We start from the raw sequence: 24,508 nt of genomic DNA, 5'->3' as shown, positions 1-24,508 counted from the left end.
CAATAATTTCAGTTTTTGGAAATAGAAATTGCAATATGGGGACAGAATGTCTTTATCTTCCAACTAGAGAAAGCCTCAGCAAAAGTCAAGTCATATAATTATCATCCAGTAACAGGAAAGTGGAAGTGATTCTCCTGAGCTCTTTTTTTAAAAAAATAAATTTATTTATTTTATGTATTTTTGGCTGCGTTGAGTCTTCGTTGCTGTACGCGGGCTTTCTCTAGTCGCTGTGAGCAGGGGCTACTCTTCCTTGCAGTACGTGGGCTTCTCATTGCACTGGCTTCTCTTGTTGCGGAGCATGGGCTCTAGGCACGCAGGCTTCAGTAGTTGTGACTCGTGGGCTTTAGAGCACAGGCTCAGTAGTTGTGGCGCACGGGCTTAGTTGCTCCGTGGCATGTGGGATCTTCCTGTACCAGGGCTCGAACCCACGTCCCCTGCATTGGCAGGTGGATTCTTAACCACTGCGCCACCAGGGAAGCCCTCTCCTGAGCTCTTTATGCCTACCAATGCCAACAAGAGTAGGAAGAGAAACAAGCCTGTGCCCGGGGGCCCCTGGCATGTTACAACCATGGTTGCATTTTACATTTACAACTCCATGAGGTAGGTAATAATAGTCAGAATTTATGGTTAAGGAAGTCTAGCTCTGTGCAGACTCATAACATTTTTAAGGTCATAAAGCAAGTTGGTTTCAGACACAGTTAAGTTGCTCTTACTGCAGAGCTGTTGCCTTTTTCATTACATCATGCCTCTTTTTTTTCTTTTTATTATTAAAGTATAATTGACTTACAACATTGTATTAGTTTCATTCGTACAACATAGAAATTTGATATTTTTATAGATCATACTCCATACACAGTTATCATAAATATTGACTATATTCCCTGTGCTGTACATTACATCCTTGTAACTTCTTTCTTTTATACCAAGCAGTTTGTACCTCATAATCCCCTTCACCTATTTTGCCCCGCCCCCTTTGCAAAAACATGAACAGATCTGGAGGGTATTATGCTTAGTGAAATAAGTCAGAAAGGGAAAGACAAATAATGTATGTTCTCATTTATATGTAGAATCTAAAAAGTAAAACAAATAAATAAATATAACAAACATAAATGAACTCACAGAAAACATCATATCTCTTTCAAGCTCTTCATTGCCTTCAGTCTCAAGTGTCACAGTGCAACTTTACAAGCTAGTGGAGTGAGGGAAAAAAAGTCAAACCATTCCCCAGCTGATGATTACATGTGGTAGAGTGTGATGGCATCCTTAAAGAAATGCCATGGGATTCCAGTCCAAAGCAGGGGCGGGGATCTTGTGGTTGAATAGAACCAGGGGGACTTTATGGAGGAGGTGACACTGAATATGGATTTGAAATGCAGATAAGATTTGGCAGTAGAGCAGGAGTAGTACAGGCAAGGAAGAGGCAGCCTAAATGACGGAAAAGCTTACTGAAGATCTGTGTCACGTCTAGCTGGAGATTTTGTGGGAGAATAAACCTCTGAATTAAGTGTAACAGAATGTTCTGTGACTGAAAAGAAGCCCCAGATGTATGTCAAATAGGTACAGTTAGAGGAAAAGAAAACCTGACATTTCAAAGCTTTAAACTAATATTTGTTACCCACCAAGGAAAATAGAATTTACCTTTGGACCAGGATAATCTATTGTTTGGTGAAAATCATTTTATTCAGAATTACTAATTATGTACACTTGTGTTGGCCAGGCACTGGGGAGAGGCAAACAGAAAAGATGTAGTTCCTGCCCCGCTGGAGCTCAGGAGCCTGTTTGGAAAGACAGGAATTATGTGCGTCATGAAGGATAAGCACAGACTTGTGGGAGAGACAGTCCTGACCTTGTCTGAGGATGCTGGAGGAGAGGCCTCAGAAGGTCATCTGGAATTTGCAAGATTCAGGGATGAGTAGCAGGGTGGGGAGGAATGGTGTCCCAGGCAGTGGGAACAGCTTGTGCAAAGGTCCTAGTGTAAGGAATCATTTAGCTGCTTACCTTTTTCAAGGACTGAAGGGGGACCCGTGAAGCTGAAGTTCCAGACGGCAAAGCAGAGAGCAGCAAAAGGGGGTACCGGAGAATATTCCAAGTCCGAGTGCTCACAGCCTTCTGGGGGAAGGGGATTTTATTCTGAGCACCATGAATCTGTCTCTTCTGCAAATGAAGGAGAGTCACAATGACCCCCTGAACACATGAAAAGAAAGAATTACTCCTGAAGTTGCAACAAAGTTTGCAGAGATATTTTAGGTTCTCCCTAAAAACAGGAAGAATTTGCAAACTGACAGCCTACCTCTTCCATGTATTCATTGGAACTCAGGTCAGTTGAGGTTCATTGTTGGAGAGCCCCCCAGGGCGCAGGGGGCTGCATGCACGTTTGCTCTCTGTTTACCTCTAGCTGGAGACCGTGAAACAGGACACTCACGGTCCCACTCTTAACATCCTACTCATAGAATTTAAGACTGAATAACCCAACATGTACTGGACTTCAGCTGTTGTGTGCTGATGGAATTTTGTTCCTTTGGGGCTGCAATTTAGAACCACACCCCTGTGGATGAGAATAGGGTTCCCCAACAGGGGAAGTGATATTCCCACTCTCATTCATCCTAGGATGAGACAAATTTGGGAATAAGAAATTAGGGTGGGGAGGCTGGCTTCAGACCAGAGAAAGGTGACCCTCTTTTCTCTCTGAGACCATAATGAGGGTCAGGCCCTAGGAACTTTTATGGTGGGCAGAGCAGCTTGCAGACTGGCCAGCATCACAGAGGGAGCCCTACGCAGAACAGACAGATGGTGGATTTGAGTCTGTAGACATTGAAAGTTGTCAGATCTTTGAACGGTTTCAACTTACTCTCTGTGTTGTTCTTTTGTTCCACTATCCTCAGGGTATTGCTGCAGTTAGGGGAAAGCATGAGGTCTGGAAATGCAGTCAAGTGGGAAAACACGAGATGCTTATTCCAGAGCACACCTGAAATAGGAAAGGAACTGGGAGCCCAGAGGTAGGTTGGGGTCTGAAGGAGGAGCTCTTACTTTGTAGTGTGAGAATTTAATGGGAATGTGACCTTATACATCGTCCCAGGTTGGAGAAGTCTGGCCAAACCAGTAGAAGGGTGGAGAGAAGAGAATGTGGCTGGAGGTCTGGAGAGGACTTTGAAAGGAATGATGAATGCGTAGAACCCCTGAGTGGGTTTGGAGCACATGTGTAGGTTGGTGCTGCTGGGGCTTAAATCACAGCGGGGTGTTGGGAGACGATGATGAAATCTAAATAAACAGGATTCCTTGAGGAATCTCATATGTCATGCCAAGAAGTTTGGATATGGAAAACTGTTGTCTTTACACAGGGGAATGGCATAGTCAGATTTGGATTTGAGAAAGATTCCTCTAGTTCCAGTGGAAGGAATGAAGCAAAGGAAGTACGTTTGGTGCCAGCTGTACAGGTGAAAGGCAAGAAAAGTATATCCTAAGTCAGCGATGATAAAGCAAGAGAGAAGGAGATATCTGATACGGAAGGAAGTGGAATCATAGAAACTGGGGATTGGTTGAGTGTTGGTGGATGGAGGGGTGAGATTCCCAGCTTACGTTCTTGTCTGCGGGTATTTCAAACAACTAGCATCATCTAAGTAAAAGGGATGAACAAATACTTGTCTTGGTCAAACTGTCTCATTTCCTGATTAGTATGAGTTTATACCTGGATGGGTCAAATACTCATCAAGCCATTATTAGAATAAAGAGACAAATGTCATTCCCTGTTTCAAAACAGAATGCTTAGGAATTGCAGCAGGTCTGTAGACGAGCAACATGAGAGCTACATTAGATGGAGACTTTCCAGTAAGCTCTAGGGAGTTGGGGTCATATGAAGGCAAAAAGTAGAATATTTAAGTGGAATATTTAAGACTCAAGCACAATCATTTACATTCAGATGTTTGTTATCATGGAGCTACCAAAACAACCGACTTCCAATACGTAAAATGTTCCTGGGGGAGGATACTGTCTGATTTTTTTTCTCCAGGAAGGGTGGAGGAGAAATGAATGGTCTTACTTCCTAGCCAGCATGTTTGATTAGTGAGCAGGAGGAAGGATGTCTTCAGGCCTGATTGAACACTGCCAGCAAAGGATGGCATTGAGTCTGAAGCTCTGGAATCTCCTCAAATACCTCCGGCTCTCCTGGATGCTTTAAGAATTTTCTCATCTGGAAGCTGGAGATGGGAACTTATGACTTCAGGTATCCATTCAGCGTTGAAATTTTATATTAGTTCCACTGTGAGGCTCCTTTTATGTTTGCTGAAGGGTAAAGCCAAAGCAGGCATTCCATCTTCACGAGGAGAAATTGTATCTTGCCTCTAATTAAATTTATTAGCATACAAATACTCCTACAGTATTTGTGATGGTTCTCATCCTTCTGAAGAAATAATCATTTGACATGAGTGAGCATTAATAGCCTGAGGAAAAATATACATTAAATGTAGGTCCTGTTAATTTATAATTTGTGATCATCTGAATTAAAGTAGACCTAGAAATTACATTTGCAGAATTTTATGGAAAAATAGAAGAATGATGTAGTTGGGGAAACATATTTATGGACAGGTAACCCTTTCTGAAGTAAACTTTTAAATTATTAATAAGATATCTATAAATGTGATACCAGTACATTTAATATCTATCTCTTCTGTTGCCCTGGAAGATGAGTGAAACTTTTGTAAGTTTCTTTTTCCATCCCTCCCTGTGCCAGAAAGAATGGACTCCCTACCTACCCCATCACTCTGCATGGCTATGCAGTAGTTGTCAGATGACATCAGAATGAGGTTTATGGGTTGTTTTCCCCACTAGACCTGGAGCTCCAGGACATCGCCGGCCAGGACTTACTGCTCTCTGTATTTCTGGCTTCTGGTCCAGAGCTCTGCACAGATTAGAAGCTCAGTCATTACATGTTGGATAGAAAAGTTCTTCCCCAAAATGATAAAGGACCACTAATGAATAGCAGTATTAATTAAACCTATTTGAAGACAAAAGAGCTTTGTTGTAGAACAGGGTGTCACAAACTCAAATGCTTAAAAAATTCATATATCCATGAATCTGATATGCTGGTGGCCAGGGTCAAAAACAAGAAGAGAGTGTGTGGCCTGTGACCCAGTTGAGGAGGGCATGCCTTCCCTAAAATCCTTCTTAATCAATTTAAAAAAAGAGAGAAAGCATAGAAGAAAATCCCTAAGAGGTACATGGCTCACCTCATGCATTCAAATTATAGACAAGAATGTAAGCTCCATGAGGACAGACATTTTTGTTGATTTTCTTCACTGCTGTATCTCTAGCACTTAGAACTGTAGCTGGCAAGGTGAACAAATAATAAGTATTTTTATATGAATTATTGAGTCAAATAAAACACTTCTATAGACTTGATTCAGCCCTTGGGAGAGCCGATTTGTCACCTCATTTTATAAAGCATTCTTTTCCCTAATTTGGACTGGCTTCTTTTCTCTGTGAACCCCATACCTATTAAAATCACAGAATTTTAGCACCAAGTGGGCCTCTTGAAATGATCTCCTTCCAATTTAGATCATTTGTTTTTATTGGTCTTGACTCTGTAATTTCTGATACTATTTTGTTTCTTAAAAAAGAGGCAACAAGCTCGGTGCTTTGTGACCACCTAGAGGGGTGGGATAGGGAGGGTGGGAGGGAGGGAGATGCAAGAGGGAAGAGATATGCGAACATATGTATATGTATAACTGATTCACTTTGTTTTAAAGCAGAAACTAACACACTATTGTAAAGCAATTATATTTCAATAAAGTTGTTAAAAAAAAAAAAGGAGGCAACAAACCAAATCTCCCACCTCTCCCATCCCCCAAAACCACACCAAAACCAAAAACACAACCATGGACACCTTTTAATGGGTTAACCCTGGACCCATACTGCTTTTTCTGTAAGTCTGGGTCATTTGCTTATAAGTCGATGAATTAACTGAGTTTTCTGGTGTGGTGTAGAATGAGGTTCAGTGGGGCTTGCACATTATTGGGAAGCAGATTTCCACTTAATGTGTCATTAAAAATACCCCAAGAGGAGGGTTGGGCAAGACTGGGTAATTAATAACATTAAGAAATTATGTTTTAAGTATGAGGATAGTATTTTGGTTATGTTTCTAACAAACTTTATCTCAGATATATATTTATATACTGAATTTTATATAGTGACAGGACATTATGCTTGGGATTTGCTTTCAAATAATCAAAGAAGAATGCGAGTGGTGGAGCTAGATGAAATAAGATTGGCCATGGGCTGATAATTGTGGAAACTAGGTGACAGACACATGGAGTTTACCACACTATTCTCTCTACTTGTCTATGTATTTAAAACTTTCCACTTTCAAAAAAGATAGTAAAACCCTCCAAAGTAATCTTTTCAGATTTACCACTGGTGATCAACGGTACTTATATTTTATTGAACCTATATTTTAATATACCTTACATTGCTAAATATAGTAAATAAATTACTTATATTGCAAAATATAGCTTTGTTTTGTGAACTGTACCTTTAGTTTATCAGTTGTACCTACATTTTAGCTTAGCTCAGCTGTGGCACTAACCTAACAGGGATCACAATGATTCAGCAAGAATGTCAGATCACCACGTTTAGTCTCTTCACTTTACAGGATAAGGAATTGAGCTTGGCAGTGTTAGTATTTGTTCAAGGTCAAGTTTGTTTGTTTCTAGGGGTTTCTGGCTATGAGTTGAGATCAGGGGAAGTGGGAAAAAGTGGAGGATTCAGGGAACTTAGCCTGGAATACCAAACTGAGGAACTTGGCTTTGGCGTGAGAGGCAAAGTAGAGCCAATGTTTCTAGGGTGGGAAGGAGATGTCGAAGCAGGTGCAGGGGATGGGGGCTTGGGGAGAACATTGTCTAATATGCAGACTAGACATCAGCTGGGAAACTCTGCCTCAGGTTTTTCGGAACTCCAGATTCAAGCCCCACCGACATCTGGATTCCAGAAGTGGGTGTGGAAGAGGCCAGAAGACCATGCTGAGGCAGGATCAACAGGTGTTGTGGTCCATTAGTTTTCCAGGGCAGGAAGAGGAGAAAAGCATGGGGAAGGATCCTTGTTTTGTGTGGTCTTCAGATACATTTTGCCTCCTTTAGATAAGGACTAATTACTATATGCCAAAGGCTGGGCAGGCAGTATAAGAGACCAAGGCAAAGACAAAAGCAAATTTATTCTCATATAGATGAATTTAATTACTCAGTTCAACATCATACAACATCATACACATCAGGTAAGCACTGCTGAACTTGGACTTGTTTAAAAATAAATAGATGCTGCTTATCAAGAACACAAAATTAAATATTATATGTACATATGCAAGCTGAAAAACAGCTGTGTTTTTCTGCTTTAGACTAGAACACAGCAGGCATCTTTCCACACTATTTCAGTTCTAAGGGAAAAAAAAGCATAGACAAAGCAGGAAAAATGGACAATAAGCTACATGCTGGCATTTAGTTTGAAAAAGCCTAATTTTTAAGGAGCCAGAGAAATGTAGATGGAGGATCGACCGTGTCTTTCCACTCTCATTGCTCCTGACTTCTTCCAAGGCTTAGAAATAAACATGCCCAGGATTACAGTCCAAAAGATTTCCCTAACATTTTATCATGCCTTCAAAATGAGCCAGTCTCTATTTTTAAATACGATTTAGTAAAAGGAGCATTGCTTTTGGAATCAGTGATACTGGCAATTAAATTCCAGGCTAGATGACCAGAGGTAAGTTACTTGGAGCCTTGGTTTCCTGACTGTATAATGGAAAGATATTACTACTCACACTACAGTACTGCAAACACTGAAGATGTTCATGCTTTCCTGTGCCCAACCGTTGACAATAATTAAAACTCCAGAGGGTCAAAATATTTTACTTTTAAAACATGAGTAACATAGACATGTAGCTTCCACACAAGATTATACATCCTTGAACCCTGTGCCAAGGTCATTGCCTACAACAGGATGGTTGCTCAGTAAATGTCTAAGTGAAATCCCTTGGTTAAAAAAAAAATTATTTGTGCACTTATTTGTATCAGCAATTGGTGAACTTCATTCCTCTTCCATTAAATTCCAATGATCCAGAACAATAAGGGTATCTTTTCTTGAGAAACAGGGATTAATACCAACTGCTAAAAATAAATCCAGGCACCAGGCTAAGAGTATTCGCCATGCCAAATTAAGATGTGATTGGCAGTAGGGCAATAACTCACACATATTTATTGAAACCTCAGTTTCCTTTCAAATAGAAATAGAAGGTAGATTTTTTTCCCCATGCTTTCCTCAAACAGAAGCACCCTTTTCCCTTGCTTATGTTCCAAAGTGCAAGCAAAATATATGGTTATAAACCACAAGTGCCAGCAAAGCCAGCCTGTCATGGCTATTTTGCAGAGGGACACATCAGCTGGAAGCTTTTTCAACAACATGGTAAAGGGTTCAGGTTGTGAATATTGTGTGTGGTAGGCAGAATGACTCTCCAAAGATGCCCATGTGCTAATCCCTGGAATTGGGAATATGTTACTTTGCAAAGAAAAAGGAAATTGACAAAGGAGCTAAGAGAGACTCCCAGCTGACAGCCAGTAGGAAATGGGCACCTCAGTCCTACAACCACAGGAATTGAATTCTGCTAACAATTTGAATGAGCCTAGAAGTGAATTTTCCCCCAGAGCCTCCAGATAAGCACCCAGCTACCTGACACCTTGATTATAGCCTTGTGAAATATGGAACAGAGCAACAGCCAAGCCCACCAGGACTTCTGACCTATAGGTCTGGGAGATAATAGATTTGTGTGGTTTTAAGCCTCTTAGTATGTGTTAATTTGTTATAGCAACAAAAGACAACTAACATAAAATGCAATCCTAAAAACATAGGCTTGAAGAGTGGGTTCCCCTTAGCAATAGACATGGATACCCCTTAAAGAGATGAAACTTGTGAGGAAGATATCAGAGACCCCAAATCAAAGAGGTCCAAAAGTTTCAAAAATATTTCTAGAAAATGTGAAGCCTGTTGTTGCCTTCAAAACTGGGATTAAAAAACAGAATATTTGAAATCAGCATCTCTTGTTTTGAGTACCATTTATAAATTTAAAGTCAGATTTCATTTTTAAGTTTTCATAGTAGGCATATATATTGTAGCTAAAGCAAACTGTCATTACACATGTACACATTTACAAGTTGAATTCATTTACAAAAAAGTTTAATTTTTGTAACAAATAAAGTGACAATATTCTGAATTTTTAGTAATCAAGCATTTCAAGATTTAGCAAAAATTTCTCGTGTGTAGGGAAAACAGGAATATATCTAAACGATACGAGTACATGGCGATACAGTAAGGCTGTTTAGAGCAGTCAAAGGAAAAATATTCCCCGATGAAATGTTACTTAATCTGTGCTTTGAATATGATATAGTTTTGAAGGTGGAGGGTGGGGAGTAGATTTTAGAGATGCTAGAGATAGAGAATTCTAGGGAACAGTATCTGCAAAGTCACGGAGGCACACATGAGGCTGGTTTGTTCAGGTGATAAGGAAACATTGTGAAGTTTCATGACATTTTAGTCTAAATTGCACATGGAGAAAGAGTTGCAGGAATATAGTGTGGCAATGTAAATAAGAGTTAGATTATGAAGGGTCTTTCATACTATTCACAGTTTTTATTTTATTATGTAATAAGAGATATCAAAAATATTTTTTATTATGGCCACATTTTCCTGCTTCTTAACATGTCATGTAATTTTTGACCTTATGCTGGACATAGTGTATGACATATTATCAGAAGCCTAGCTTTTGTCAGCTCCCTTTAAGGAGTTATTTATTTCTATTTTTTTAAACTGAAGTATAGTTGATTTACAATGTGTTAGTTTCTGGTGTACAGCAAAGTGATTCAATTATATATGTGTATGTGTATATATATACATATATATTTTTTTCTGATTCTTTTCCATCGTAGTTTATTATAAGATGTTCAATACATTTCCTTGTGCAATACAGCAAGACATTGTTGTTTATCTATTTTATATATAGTAGTTTATATCTGTTAATCCCAAACTCCTAATTTATCCCTCCCCTCCTTTCCCCTTTGGTAACCATAAGTTTGCTTTCAGTGTTTGTGAGTCTGTTTCTGTTTTGTAAATAAGTTCTTTTGTCTCATTTTTTTAGATTCCACATATAAATGATATCAGAGTTCTGTTATTTTACTAGTGGCTCTCCTTGATCCTGTCAAAGCTTTTTTTTTTAAAATTTTTATTCATTTATTTATGGCTGTGTTGGGTCTTCGTTTCTGTGCAAGGGCTTTCTCTAGTTGCGGCAAGTGGGGGCCACTCTTCATCGCGGTGCGCGGGCCTCTCATTATCGCAGCCTCTCTTGTTGCGGAGCACAGGCTCCAGACGCGCAGGCTCAGTAGTTGTGGCTCACGGGCCTAGTCACTCCGCGGCATGTGGGATCTTCCCAGACCAGGGCTCGAACCCGTGTCCCCTGCATTGGCAGGCAGATTCTCAACCACTGCGCCACCAGGGAAGCCCGATCCTGTCAAAGCTTGACTTTAGAGTTTGTTACGTTGGATCTGGAGGATTCTTTAATCTACGATATGGTCCTTACTCCTAAGGCATAAACTTTCTGATATTTCATCTGAATGCCAGGGTGTTAAAAAGATCTGTCCAATGTGGCTGGACCAGAATTTCAACACCTCCCAGCAGTGAGTACCATTTCGTAGCTTTTCCCTAAGTTCAAGCTCATGGCAGTTACTCTCTGCTGGTCCTCATCAAGTCCCAGCCTGAGCACGTGCATCCCAGCCATTCGCCATGGACCTGCAGGGAACTCTCAGGTGGATTTATGATTTCTGGAGCTTCCTTTCTAACAACAGTCCCCTTTCTTGTACCCTACAGAGCAATGTCATTAGAGGTATTTTAGCAGCTTTGAGCTCTGATCTCTGATTCTTAAGCTCACCGAGATCCCAATGCTCCCTTGATTGCTACCTCCTGTGCTGCAGTTAGGGCGTTGTCCCTGAGAAGAGACCTGGGGGAAGGTGGGGCTCGCCTCAGGTGTTTTTATTCTCTAAGGGATCACAGCTTTGCACTGCCTATTATCCAAGGCCTGAGAACTGTTGCCTAAAAACTGTGTTATATTTTTTATGGTGGGAGGGCTAGTCTAGTCCCAGTGAATTTGTTAAAACAAAATGCAAAAACCAAACATTTTTGAGTAGAATGGTGGCATGGTGAGATTTGTGTTTTAAAAAGTAATAATCATCATACCAAAGAGAAACAGAGAGGAGAGTACTTATTAGAAAAAGATTGAGCTGATAGAATCATCTGACTATGGTGACAGATTGAGTTGAGGGTAGAGGAATGGGAGGAATTCAGAATGGCAATGATATTTTAGCCAGAAAATTTTGTATACAAAAGGGGGAACTCAGAAAGAGAGCAAGTTTACTTAGTGGAGGGGATAGCGTTGGATTGGAGGAAATCTTAAAAATGGGTACAGGCCGCCTTTCTACCGCTTTTCTGACCCTGCCACTTTGCTGTAGAGGTTGTTAGACTCTGCTTTGACTGTCTAAGTTGTTTCAAAACAAGCATTTTAACTAAAACTATTGAACATTGTACTATGCACCGAATTGTCTGTAACATCTTTGAAATCTGGTTAAAATGGTATATTCTACAACAAATTCCCTTGTCATTTTAATTCTAGATCAGTGCCCTATATAGATCACTCAAACTATTTCCAATATTTTCTATTTTTATTTTCATCACATTATTTTACAGTAATCCATTATTTCACAAGAAAATTTTACACTAAACATGAATTTCCTGATAGTTTTGATCTCTAGAAAATAGTACAGATTACAACTTTTGCTATGTGCATTTTTACATGGGGTATATTATTACTATCAAGTTCAATTTTCCTAGGTAATATTATACAAATTCAAATTATGTCAAGAATATTTTATTCCTTATGAAAAAGAATGTATATATATGTATAACTGAATCACTTTGCCATGCAGCAGAAATTAACACAACATTTAAACCAACTATACTTGAATAAAATAAAATAAAAAATATCTTATTCTTATATCAATTTAAATAACTAATGAAGCTTATCATATAGAGTTTTTATTCCTCTTATTTTTACTTTATTTTTTTCGACTACTAATGTTGTTATATACTGGATAAAAGACCAATCATTTGTGTTTATATCATAGCTAATCCCCCCCAAAATTGAGAACAATTCTAGGATTGTTGCATTGTCAAAATTCTTCACCTGCATTAAAATGAATTCTTCAACTTTAAGCTATTTTATTTATCCTGGTGTTGCTCTCCCTTAAAGCGGCACTGCATATGCTGTTCTTCCCTTCTGGGACAGGCTTTCTGGATACCACCAATTAGTATCCAGATGAAAGGATATCTGCTTTGGATCTGGCTTGCATGGATAATATGCAACTTGAACACATTTTTCATTCAGGTTGATCTTTCGTATACTGATTAAACCTGGGGAGGGAAACAAGCAAATTGCTATGCTGCAAGATTCCCTGGGAGTCAGTCATAAATAAATTTGGAACAATATAAGATTAACCAAAGCCATCTGGCATATTGACTGCTGACTTTTAAAAGCACAGCAGGTTAAAATAAACTCAGATTTGAAATTGGTAGGGTCAAAACATTTTGCTTCACTCAGAAACTATTGCTTGATTTAAAGAAGCAGTTAAGAAAGAAAGTAAAAATAAATTTTCACCTTCAGAGTTGTAGCAATAAGATAGTGTTCTAGACTGGGTATCCTGCAAAAATATATTATACAGACACAGATGCTTCTTTTCCCCCTGAAATTATTTAAGTAAAGTAAATAGTAGCCAAACTCTTGGACAGAATTTTTACAGCTTTGATCACTGTAAACTTTGTTGAATGAGTCACATTTTCTGTCAATAATTGCTGACACATTATTTCAAGTCTCTGTCTTCTGAAAACAAAGATTTGCCTGGAATGGCTTTATCTTTCTGACTGTGTAGTTTATTTCTTGATGGGGTACATTTCAAAAACAGGCCGCATTCTTCCATGTGGTAGAGAAATCAGAGAAGACGGAGAGAAACAATGTATGCAGGAGGCGTTCCCAATCTATGATTCAGAGCTTTGCCACTATTGATGCAAAGGGTTGAGTAGCGGGGATGAGCAGGGTACACGTCAGGAACCCAGTCTGTATTTCTGAAAGGTATTTTACGCTGTTCCCATATTTCTAAAACTAAGTCACAGTGTGCTGCTAGCTCTGCAGGCCTAGAAAATGCTCCTTCATTTCTGCCTTTTCATCTTCAAATGGGGAGATCTGTAGCAGAAAAATTCACAACAGTACTGCTACCCTGTAGTTTAAGTCTTGTTTTCAAGGTCGTCACTTCAACTAACTCTTACCACAAAAGCTATTTGTTAGATGTTAGTATTCCTGCTTGACTGATGAAGTGACTAAGTGACTTCCATCAAACTGCATAGCCAGGACCAGAGCCCATCTTTTCCCCACGATCTTTCTCTTAACAATTATACTGTTCCACCTGGCTTGCAATCTCTAGCCTTTCAACCAAATGGAAGCTTGTTTTGATCAAAAATTGCTTTTATCAAAAAACACTAATTCGAAAAGATACATGCACCCCAGTGTTCCCAGCAGCAGTATGTACAATTGTTAAGATATGGAAGCAACCTAAGTGTTCATTACAGATGAATGAATAAAGAAGATGAATGTGTGTATATATATATATATATATATATACACAGTGAAATATAACTCAGCCATAAAAAAGAATAAAATAATGCCATTTGCAGCAACATGGTTGGACTTGGAGGCCATTATAAGTGAGATAAGTCAGACAAAGACAAATACTGTATAATGTCGCTTATATGTGGAATCTAAAAACTACAACGAACTAGTGAATAGAACAAAAAATAATCAGACTCACAGATATAGAGAACAAACTAGTGGTTACTGGTGGGGAGACAGGGAAGGGGGGGCGATATAGGGGTGGGAAAGTGGGAGGTACAAACTATTGGGTGTAAGATAAGCTATAGGGATGTACTGCATAACACGGGAAAAATAGCCAATATTTTGTAATAACTGTAAGTGGAGTGTAACCTTTAAAAATTGTATAAAGCTGAAATTTAAAAATTTTACTTTTATCATCTTCAAAATTTTTTCACCAGTTATTATTGCTTATGTTAAATAATGAATAATTATAAATACATGGTTTTATGACATGGGAGACGTATCAAGATCAGCAGTAATGCAAACCTGATCTGCTCTTCCCTATCCAGGGCTCACTGTCTTCACCGCACACCCCAAATAACCTCCACCTTGGTGTTTGTGTCCATCATCACACCCTGACTTTGCTTTGTAGTTGACTCACTGATGAACATATTTATGGTTAATATTCAATTGTTAAGCACTTGTACACCTGTTTGTAAGATATCAAAATATTTTCTGATCCATTAGTAAATAGTCACTATCCTAAGCCTGTTTTAGACCCATCTGCTCCAAATGTTCAGGTCAATATCATGAAACCTACTAGAATTTCCCATGATCCAGAAAATAAAAGGTTACTGCCTGGCACATCAAACCTCCTCCAGAAGAAAGAGAAGGCTCCAGTTTTATGGCTGTTATTTGTTCTGATTGGTCGGTGCCTCTGTGATACCAGTTGTTAAATATTTATAGCATCTCAAACAATACATTGTTCAGTGTTTTTTTTTTTTTTTGGCTTCTTTATTGTTTAGTTGTTTTTAAATGGTTATAGTTAACTGTCATTGTGTGTATTATTCCATTATATGACTATATCAAAATCTACGTATCCCAGAGATTACCCAGTTATTTGATAATATGAATACTACTATTATGTTTACTGCATGTTTCTCAGGGCACATGTGTTAAGAGTTTCACCAGGTAAATGAGTCTGGGAGATTGATAGGTTGTTGGCTTTGTGGGTCTTCAGTTTTGCTTGAAAATGTCATTATTTTTCAAAATGGCTATTAACATTTTATACTCCTGCCAGTAATGTAAAATAATTCCTGTAATCCATATCCCTGCCAATGCTTGATATTGACAGTATTTTAAATTTTTGCCAAGTTGATAAGTAAAAAATAGTATTTCATTGGGTTTTAAGCATTTCCCTGTTGATTTATGAGATGATTGAATATTTTCCTATGTTTATTCCCCATCCACATATTCTCTTTTAGGTTCTTATTCAAATTCTTATTATTTTATTGGAGTATTTTTGTTCTTTTTCTTATCAGTTTGTAAACTTTATTTATATAGTCTATAATTTTTTCAGTTATGTGTTACAGCTATTGTTTCACACTTTTTAACTTGTCATTTCACTTTCTTTATGGTTTTCTTTGACAAATAGATTTTAAATTTTAATGTAGTCAAATCTATCAGTATGTTTCTTTTGTTTGTATTCTTTGTATATGAAATTCTTCCCTAACTTTAATACATAAAGATATTCTTCTGTCACCTTCTAAGAGTTTTATACTTTTTACTTTTCATATTTAAGTCTTTAAGCAACCTATACTTTTTTATATAAATGAAGTAGGAATGCAGTTTTTTTCCTGATATGGATAATCAATTGTCCTAGCACTACTCACTTTTGTATTCTTTCCTAACTGATCTTGATTGCCTTATCTATCATAACTGAAATTCAATATATTGTAAGTGTGTTTCTGGGTTCTCCTATTCTGTTCTACTCATCTGTGTATCACAATGACAATAACTATACCCTTAAAAGAATTCACAACACTTGGAGCAGCAGATATGCTAATACTATGTTGTCATTTTTACAGTATTTAAAATCAACTTTATTGAAGAATAATTTACATACAGTAGAACACACTCATTTTAAGTATAGCCCAATAACTTAAAAATTTTCATTAAAATTTTTTTTATTTGAGTATAGTTGATTTACAATGTTTCAGGTATACAGCAAAGTGATTCAGTTATATATATCTGTATATCTATCTATATATATACTCTTTTCAGAGTCTTTTTCATTATAGGTAATTACAAGATATTGAGTATAGTTCCCTGTGCTATACAGTAGGTCCTTATTTGTTATCTATTTTTCATATAATAGTGTGTATATGTGAATCTCAAATTCCTAATTTGTCACTCCCCCTTTCTATCTTTTTTGGTAACTATGTTTGTTTTCTACGTCTATGAGTCTATTTCTGTTTTGCAAATAAGTTCATTTGTGTCGTATTTTATACTCCACATATAAGTGATATCATATGATATTTGTCTTTGACTTACTTCACTTGGTATGATAATCTCTAGGTCCATCCATGTTGCTGCAAATGGTGTTATTTCATTCTTTTTATGGCTGAGTAGTATTCCACTGTATGTGTATACCACATCTTTTTTATTCATTCATCTGTTGATGGACATTTAGATTGCTCCCATGTCTTGGGTATCGTAAATAGTGCTGCTATGAACACAGAGGTACAGGTATCTTTTCAAATTAGTTTTCATCTTTTCCAGATATATGCCCAGGAGTGGGATTGCTGGATCATATGATAACTTTTAGGTTTTTAAGGAACCTCCATACTGTTTTCCATAGTTAGCCCAAAAACTTTTGAGTCTATATACAACCGTGTAACAACTACTGTAATATCTATGAAACAACTGTTTTAGACTTGGACCACAGGCAGATCAGGACTGTGAACCTTGAGAGAAGGACGACACAGGAGAAGAGTGCTAGGACTGCTCTGCCCTTCCTAGAAGTGCTTTCAGAAACATGGTAACATGGTGCCGAGACGGGGAAGCCAGGCAGATCAGAGCAAACTTGCCCCTGAGAAGACGGACATTGGGATTCAGAGAGGGGGCAGCTGTCATTTCGGGTCAGGGTACTAGAGAGGAGGGAGCTAAATAGAAAAGGAACTCCAGAAATCTGTATAAGGCTCTTCTTGAGTTTGTTGCTGAGTATTAAGCTACATGTGTAAGCTGAATAACTCCCAGAGCCCACACACCAGAGCTGAAGACATTGTGGAGTTCTGACCACACCAAATGGAAAGACCTCACTGAACACCATTCAGTAGAGACCCCAGAAGGGCAATGCCTAAACTAGTAGTGCTAACAAGACTAAACTAACAGCAGTGCTAAACTAGTGAAAATTTTCAGAATCAAGGACACAGTCTTCTTCTTCCTGAAACTTCTCTTAAACTTTTACTAGAAGGGAAGTTGGGGGTCAGGTGCAAAGGGCTGCCTCCTCCATGCTGCCAATTTTAGATTTGGAAAAAAAAATCACTCTCTTCCTATACTTCACTACTCAGAATAGGTCTATTAAAGACAGCCAGTTAATACAAACATCTCCTCTGGCTGCATGAATTGGTACATACTTGTCCAAGTGTGTTGGATTTGATTTGTTGTACCCTTTCTCTAAAATAAAGCCATCTGGGAGATGGGAGAACTTTTTTTTTTTAATTGAGTGATACCTTCAAGTCATACTCTGGATTTGTACTTCTACTCAGACTACTGAAATACACAAAGAATATCCTGCAAAAAAAAAAGAGAGTTCACCAAAACCTCAGTATAGTTTGGCTTCATAAAAACCATTTGGCTGTGTTATGGCTGCTTTTGATTGTAGTGGGATTTTCCATAGTCTGGCACTAAATCCAGGATCATAAGTCAAAAAAAAAATCTTTAAGAATGTAGGAATATCTGTTCAGAAACAAAACATCCACTCTTAACAGATGTGGGAAAAGGATATTTCTTTGAGTATGTCTCCTGAACAATCCTACATTCAAGTAATTTCCTTGAGCCTTTCAAAAATGTTCTCCGTTTGGCAGAATAGAGATAATAAATGGTGTGCTTTGTAGCAATTCACCTAGGAGCAATAAGAGAATGACAAGCTTGCAACTTTTTTCCCCCCCCCACTTAGTAGACTAGCTATAAGTTCCAAAATACAAAGGGATATTTTTAGAAGCAGATCTGTAAGCACATTGTACCCAAGATGGGATTTGAGTGAACTCCAATACAGAAAAGTCATTTTACAATCTGGAGCCATATCACATGGAGAATGTGTTAAATAATACTTTTCTTTCCAGAATGATTGTATCCTGTATAATGAATTTCTTACTGTAACTTCATTAAAAAAATTATCTTCAGCTACAACTAACAAGTTTTAACTAGGGTTAAGTAAAGATCTCATATCCATGGTAGATTCCAATTTCCTATGACTTTTTTCTAATAAACTAGCACTAAATTAGCACATCTCCCCTTCTGCCCTATTGTCTGCACCACTGCAATGTTTAATGTTTAGTTCAATTATGTGCAGAGACCCAATAGCCTGCAGATGGCCCCCTGACAGTCACTTTGAGTTTTGCTTTTCTTAATCCTCACAAGGGCTCTGTGAATGGGCTCATGAAGCCTTTTAAGGTTGTGTGAATATTCAGTGAGATAATCCACATAAAGCATAGAGCCTGGAATGTGGTAACAAGCCATTAAAGTGTAGCAGTTCTATCCTGATTTCTGCCATATTCGTCAGAGTTCAATGGCATGTGCAGTTGAACAATGGCAGAGCCAGGGTTCTGTATGCCCCATGTCTGAACGTACCTGAAGCGTGTACTTTCCTTGACTTCATGCTTAATCCTTTTGTGGACTCTGCTGAAACAAACTTCAACCAATAGCTCAACAATAACTATTTTACTTCGAGAGTTTTCTTCTTTTCCTAAATAACTTTTTATTATTTTGAGATCCTGGGGCTCTGTCTTCAATAAACCTTTTTTTTTTTTTTTTTTTCCAGATAAGAAGAGGAAGAACACTTTAGGTAACACAGAACACTTAAGAGGGACAGTTACCACATTTATGCTGGAAACTAATTTCATTCAAAGTTAAAGTCAAAGTACCTGTAAACCAGATCTGCTGATACTTTTGGTGTCTGCACCCAAACACTCAGAAGACTATTGGTGAAGTGAGTCATAGCTGCAAAAGTGGAATCTACAAGGGAAGAAGGAACCATGTGGAGGGACATGGTCTCACTCCAAACCCCACCAGACACTGCTTTCAGAATTGTGCATCTTGAAATTTTTGGAGCTTGAGGAGAATATATTTAATTATTTCTTTTCTTTTAATTCATAGAATTTTGAGGTAGAATTTTAAGTATTTGTAAGGCATCCTATGGCTGGGTCCTAGTCTAGCTCTACCACTTATTTGTTTTATTTGGGATTTGTTATTTCTTACCTTTGTAAATCTCAATTCTGAATTTGAGATTATGGAACACACTGGTATTTCTGGGAGATTGAATAAATGAATGGTTTGTGAAAGCAATTTTCAAATGCAATGTAAAAGTATGCCATCATCCAGAGATTGTTTTCCCACAACACACCTTGAAATAATTCACTATTGCAATTTGCAAGATGACGTTTAAAGAGAAGGACAGGTTTCAATCCGTTTGTCGTATTTACTTTTGATGTGGAGAGGATACAGTTTATGGAATGACTGTGATGTGTGACTGTAACTTCAGCCATGACTTATTCGATGCTCTTGCATGAGTGCCCTCAGGCCCAATGTGACTCCTCGGAGCTCCCCAGGTTACAGAAGTCAGTAGGCCAGAGGACTCACTTGGTTCCACTGTTGAGGGAGATGATGATATAAATTCCTTATAGCTCCTGTGAGTTGGATCCATGGATACCTTTGGTAATCACTGGAGATGGTGCCTTTGAATTCGTGTGGAAGTGCCCAAGTTTATATTCACTCGGACACTTGTTAAAAGTTAGGGAATAAAACTGTATAGTTTAAAAAGAAAAATTTGTAAGAATTTTATGACAAATTGGAAAAAAGTCAAAAGAGGAGAGAGAGGGAAATACTTGCAACACAGAAGATAGAAAAATATTCTAATACACGCAGAGCTTCTACAAGCTCATAAAAGAGACAAACAAACAAATAGAAATTTGAGCAAACTATTTAAACTAATAATTTATAGAAGAGAAAATAAAATGGCCAATAAACATATAATATGATATTCATACTCTCTAGTAGTCAAATAAATACAGATTAAAAAACAATATGATATTCAACTCTCAAACTGACAAAAATATAAAAAGGATGTATAGGGCTGGACACTCTTGGGCTGGTGAGGGTGTGAATTGCTATACCGCCTCTAAAAATTAATCTAGAACTATCTACTAAAATTAAAAATACAAAAACACTTTTCCCTAGTAATCCCAGTTTGGGAGTTTAATAGCAGCTAAACGGGAGAGTGAAATTAAAGTGAATGGGAAGATGATTATTAACTTTGTATATATTTGCATTCTGTTGCTTGATTGCTTAATAAAATAAGCATGTAATGCTCATGTGATTTATGTATATTATCTCACACATATATATATATCACATGAGCATTACATGATATTATATATACATAATATTCTTCTGTTTAGCTGCTATTGCTTATGTGATATATATATATATAATATATAATGAGATGATATAATACATGATATATATATATAATGAGATGTCCACAAAACTTTAGGACAAACTTAGGTGCCTTAGGTAGCTTCAGTGGCAGTTCAGAAAGTTCAGAATAAGGTAAGTTACAGTCTTTTCCATTCTGTGGTGGACATACCACATATGGTATCATCTACCCAGTCTAAATGTTGGAGGATGACATGGTTATTCACAAACTGAAGAAATTCCAGAAAAGGGAAAACAGAATAATGAAAGACTGGAAGTCATAGCTCATATGCAAAGATTGAATGACCTGAGTGATCTAAACTAACAGCTTCCTGCCCTTCACTCTTCAACCCTCTGCAAATAGACCTTGCTAGTCCATGACCTATTTATCAAATCCAAAGGCTGTTATTTTTTATTTGAGCTGTTATAGAGATTACATGAAATATACAAAAACTTTAAAAAGGTATCTGGCATGCAGAAATTCTTAATAAATATCATTGTTATTGTTGGTGTCTTTGAATGGCCCGATAAAAACACTCCTCTTTCCCCACTTCAGTTCTAAATCAAACAACAAATAAGATAAAGAATTGTCAGGTGGAGACCAAATTACCACCATTATCACTGGGGTGGAAAGCATGCTTCCCGATTTTAATGCCAAAATTAGTGATACTCATCTTCCTTTAGAACAGGCAGCAAAAAAACCAGTGAGTGTGTCACGAGCTGGATTCTAGCAACAAAGATACATTTGTATCTCTGTATCTTCTTGTTCCCAAGAGAAAGAGGAAAGGAAAGGATATGAATATTTTGTTTCACTTTTCAGGCACATCAGTCTGATATCTCACTACCTTCTCCTGGGCAGAGTTAAGTGAGAGAATGGAGAGAGATCAGGAGTGATAAGGTAATAAACTCTCTCCATGTGGAAGGAAATATCTAGAATGGGGAAGAACCACCTCTGCAAACATCATATGATTATTATAGTGACTGCATTCTCTGGTCTCAGCTCACATTTAGACTAGATCTATAATGTTCCATTTATGCTTAACAGTGTGGATCTGTGATCTGTTTAAAGACAAAAAGATGATTTTCAACAGGAAATCTGAAAAAGAAAACCACCCTGGTTTTCTATGCAGACATATGCAATACAATAAACACCAGAGACTTGATTGCAAGGAAATAACAAAAGAGCTCAAAAGCATCTTATAATTCCTCCATATGACTAAACAACTACAGAATCAGAAAAAAAATGAAAGAAATACCTTAAATCAATAAAAAGTTAACCAAGATATTTTAAATTATATTAAAATAAATTGAATAGCAATGGTTCTCACTCAGTATGGCCAAATAGGAAAACAAGTTAATTAATTGTTTCAAGTGCAATAGACAATAATTATTGTTTTGAATAGGTTTTAAAACACTTTCTATTCATTTTCAAAAGTGATAGTGCACAGATTTGCTTTCCTAAGCCAAAGTAATTTCCAAGTCAAATTTTAGAGTGTCTCCATTATCTTTCTTCATTAATTTCAGGCAATTACAGAAATTAATTCAAAACTCTTCACCTGTGGTTCAAGGTTACAAACTAAAAGAGTAAAATGAATATTGCTTTCAGTGCTCAGAAAGTTTTAAGAAAATAAAGTTCACTTCATGTTTTAAAATAGATACAAATCATTTCCTATTTTAAAGTAGGTGCTTAGCACAAATTACACTGTAAAATTAGCATTTCTCTATACATGGATGATTAAAGGAAAACATTTAAAAGAAGTATATTTAGGAAAAATGTTTTTTTTTTTTTTTTACTCTGAGGATACTAAATTTATAAATTTATTCCACTTTTGCAGTGATAGCCCAAAATCCACCTGATTGACGCTCATTTGGCACATTCTTCTCAGTTCTGGTCACTAAACTACATCCTGAGTTAGGATGAAAATAACGCAGCTTTCAGGCTTTAAAATGACTACATTTAAATTGCCAAAAGTGTCATGAAGTTGTCTGCTCAGGACAGTGTTTTCCTTCTCCAGGTTAGGAAAGTTTTCAGCTCTTGTGTCTGCAAATACGTTCTTAGGCCCTTTCTCTCTCTCTCCTCCTTCTGGGACCCCTATGATGCAAATAGTAGTACCCTTGCTGTTGTCCCAGAGGTCTCTGTCCTCATTCCTTTTCATTCTTTTTTTATCTATTCAGCATCAATGATTTCCACTTCTCTATCTTCCTGCTCACTGATGCATTCCTCTGTCATTCAGTCTACTGTTGATCCCATCTAGTGCATTTTTCCTTTCAGTTATTGTAGTCTTCATGTGTCGCCCCATTTTGCCTACGTCGCAGTTGGTATTTTTATGTATCTGGTAGGTTAGTTACGTTTCCTGACCTTGGAGAAGTGACCTTCTATAGGAGACGTCCTATAGGTCCCAGCAGCACACCCCACCTCTACACTCAAGCTATATACTCTAGGGGTTCCTCCTATGAGGGCTGCGTGGGTCCTTCTGTTGTGGCGGGCTGACTATGTGGGCAGTCTGCTAGGCTTGGTTGGCCCCTGGTCCAGTGGGTTGTCAGGCCCTGCCTTGTGTGGAGGCTGCCAGCCACTGGTTGGTGGGATCGGGTCATGAAGCAGCTGACTGCGGAACCCCAGGGGGCTCTGGGGCTAGTGCTGGCTCACTGGTAGGCGGAGGCAGGGTCCAGTAGACTCTGGGGCTGTTTCCCCCCCCCCCACCCCACCGGTGGGTGAAGCCAGGTCCTGGGGGGCTAGTGCCAGATACTGGCAGGCAGAGCTGGGTCCTGGAGTCTGGCTGCAGGGCCCAGGGGTCCCAGAGCTGGTGTCAGCTCACAGGTGAGGGGGGCAGTTCCTGACACAGTTGGGTACAGGGTCTGGGGTGTCCTGAAGCTTGTGTTGGCCTGCTAGCGGGCAGGGTTGGGGCCCAGCTGGTCCCAGGGCAGGGTGTGGCTTGCCATCAGCTGGCTGGGTCCGCAGGCTGGGGGGTTGCGGTTTTCTTGTATCTGACGTCCGCCCCAGGTGGGTGGGGCTGGCCCAGAGGCTCCCCGGGGCGGGGCCTGGCGCAGGGGATTCTGGGACTGTGGGCGGAGCTGGGTTCTGGGCCCTCTGGCGGGCAGGGCTGCGTCCTGAGGCCTCAGTGAGCTCAGGGGGGCCTTAGGTCAGCCTGACTGCTGGTGGGTGGGGCTGTGTTCCCGCCCAGTTAGTTGCTTGGCCTGAGGCGTCCCAGTCCTGGTGCCTACAGGCTGCTGAATGGGCCCAGGTGTTGGTGCTAATGAGCTGAAGGGAGGCTCCCACCATGGCGGCCGCCAGCAAAAGCTTCCACCTACATCAGCGTCCACGCGGTAGGAGCGCCCAAGAATTGCTGCCACGAGTGCCTGTGTCCCCAGCGTGAGCCGCAGTCACCCCCCGACCCCACCTCTCCAGGAGACCCTCCAAGACCAGCAGGTAGGTCTGGCCCAGGCTCCTAACAAATGACCGCTTCTGCCCCGTGTCCTGGAGCGCGTGAGATTTTGTGTGGGCCCTTTAAGCTCTTTAGGAGTGAAGCCTCTCTTTCCCCCGGGCCCCTGGGACTCCTGAAATGAAGGCCCGCCCGCCTTCAAAGCCAAATGTTCTGGGGGCTCGTCTTCCCGGTGCAGGACCCCGGGCTGGGGAGCCCGACGTGGGGCTCAAGAGGTCTCACCCCTGTGGGAGAACCTCTGCGGAGTAATTATTGTCCGGTGTGTGGGTCGCCCGCCTGGGGGTATGGGATTTGGCTATATCACGAGTCTACCCCTCCTGCCCGGCTCACTGTGGTTCCTTCTTTAGTGGTGGAAGATCTTTTCTGGTAGGTTCTGGTCTTTTTCATCGATGGTTGTTCTGCAGATAGTTGTGATTTTGGTGTGCTCCTGAGAGGGGGTGAGTGCAGGATATTCCTACCCAGCCACCTTGGTACCCACCTATTTCTACTCCTTTGAATAGCTAGAAATTTAAAAATTACGCTTGTGGCTTGTGTGCTGTTTTATTGCGCGGTGCTTCTTCAGACCCGGCCTGCCCCTGACATCTCATACCACTTTCTCATTCGCCAACCCCGCGATGCTGGCTTCCTGGCAGTTCCTTTCCTATCTTTGATC

Source organism: Balaenoptera ricei, chromosome 13 (assembly GCF_028023285.1).
Source record: "Balaenoptera ricei isolate mBalRic1 chromosome 13, mBalRic1.hap2, whole genome shotgun sequence".
Lineage (NCBI taxonomy): Eukaryota > Metazoa > Chordata > Mammalia > Artiodactyla > Balaenopteridae > Balaenoptera > Balaenoptera ricei.
The sequence above is the reverse complement of the archived record's forward strand: the minus strand, read 5'-3'. Positions refer to the sequence as shown.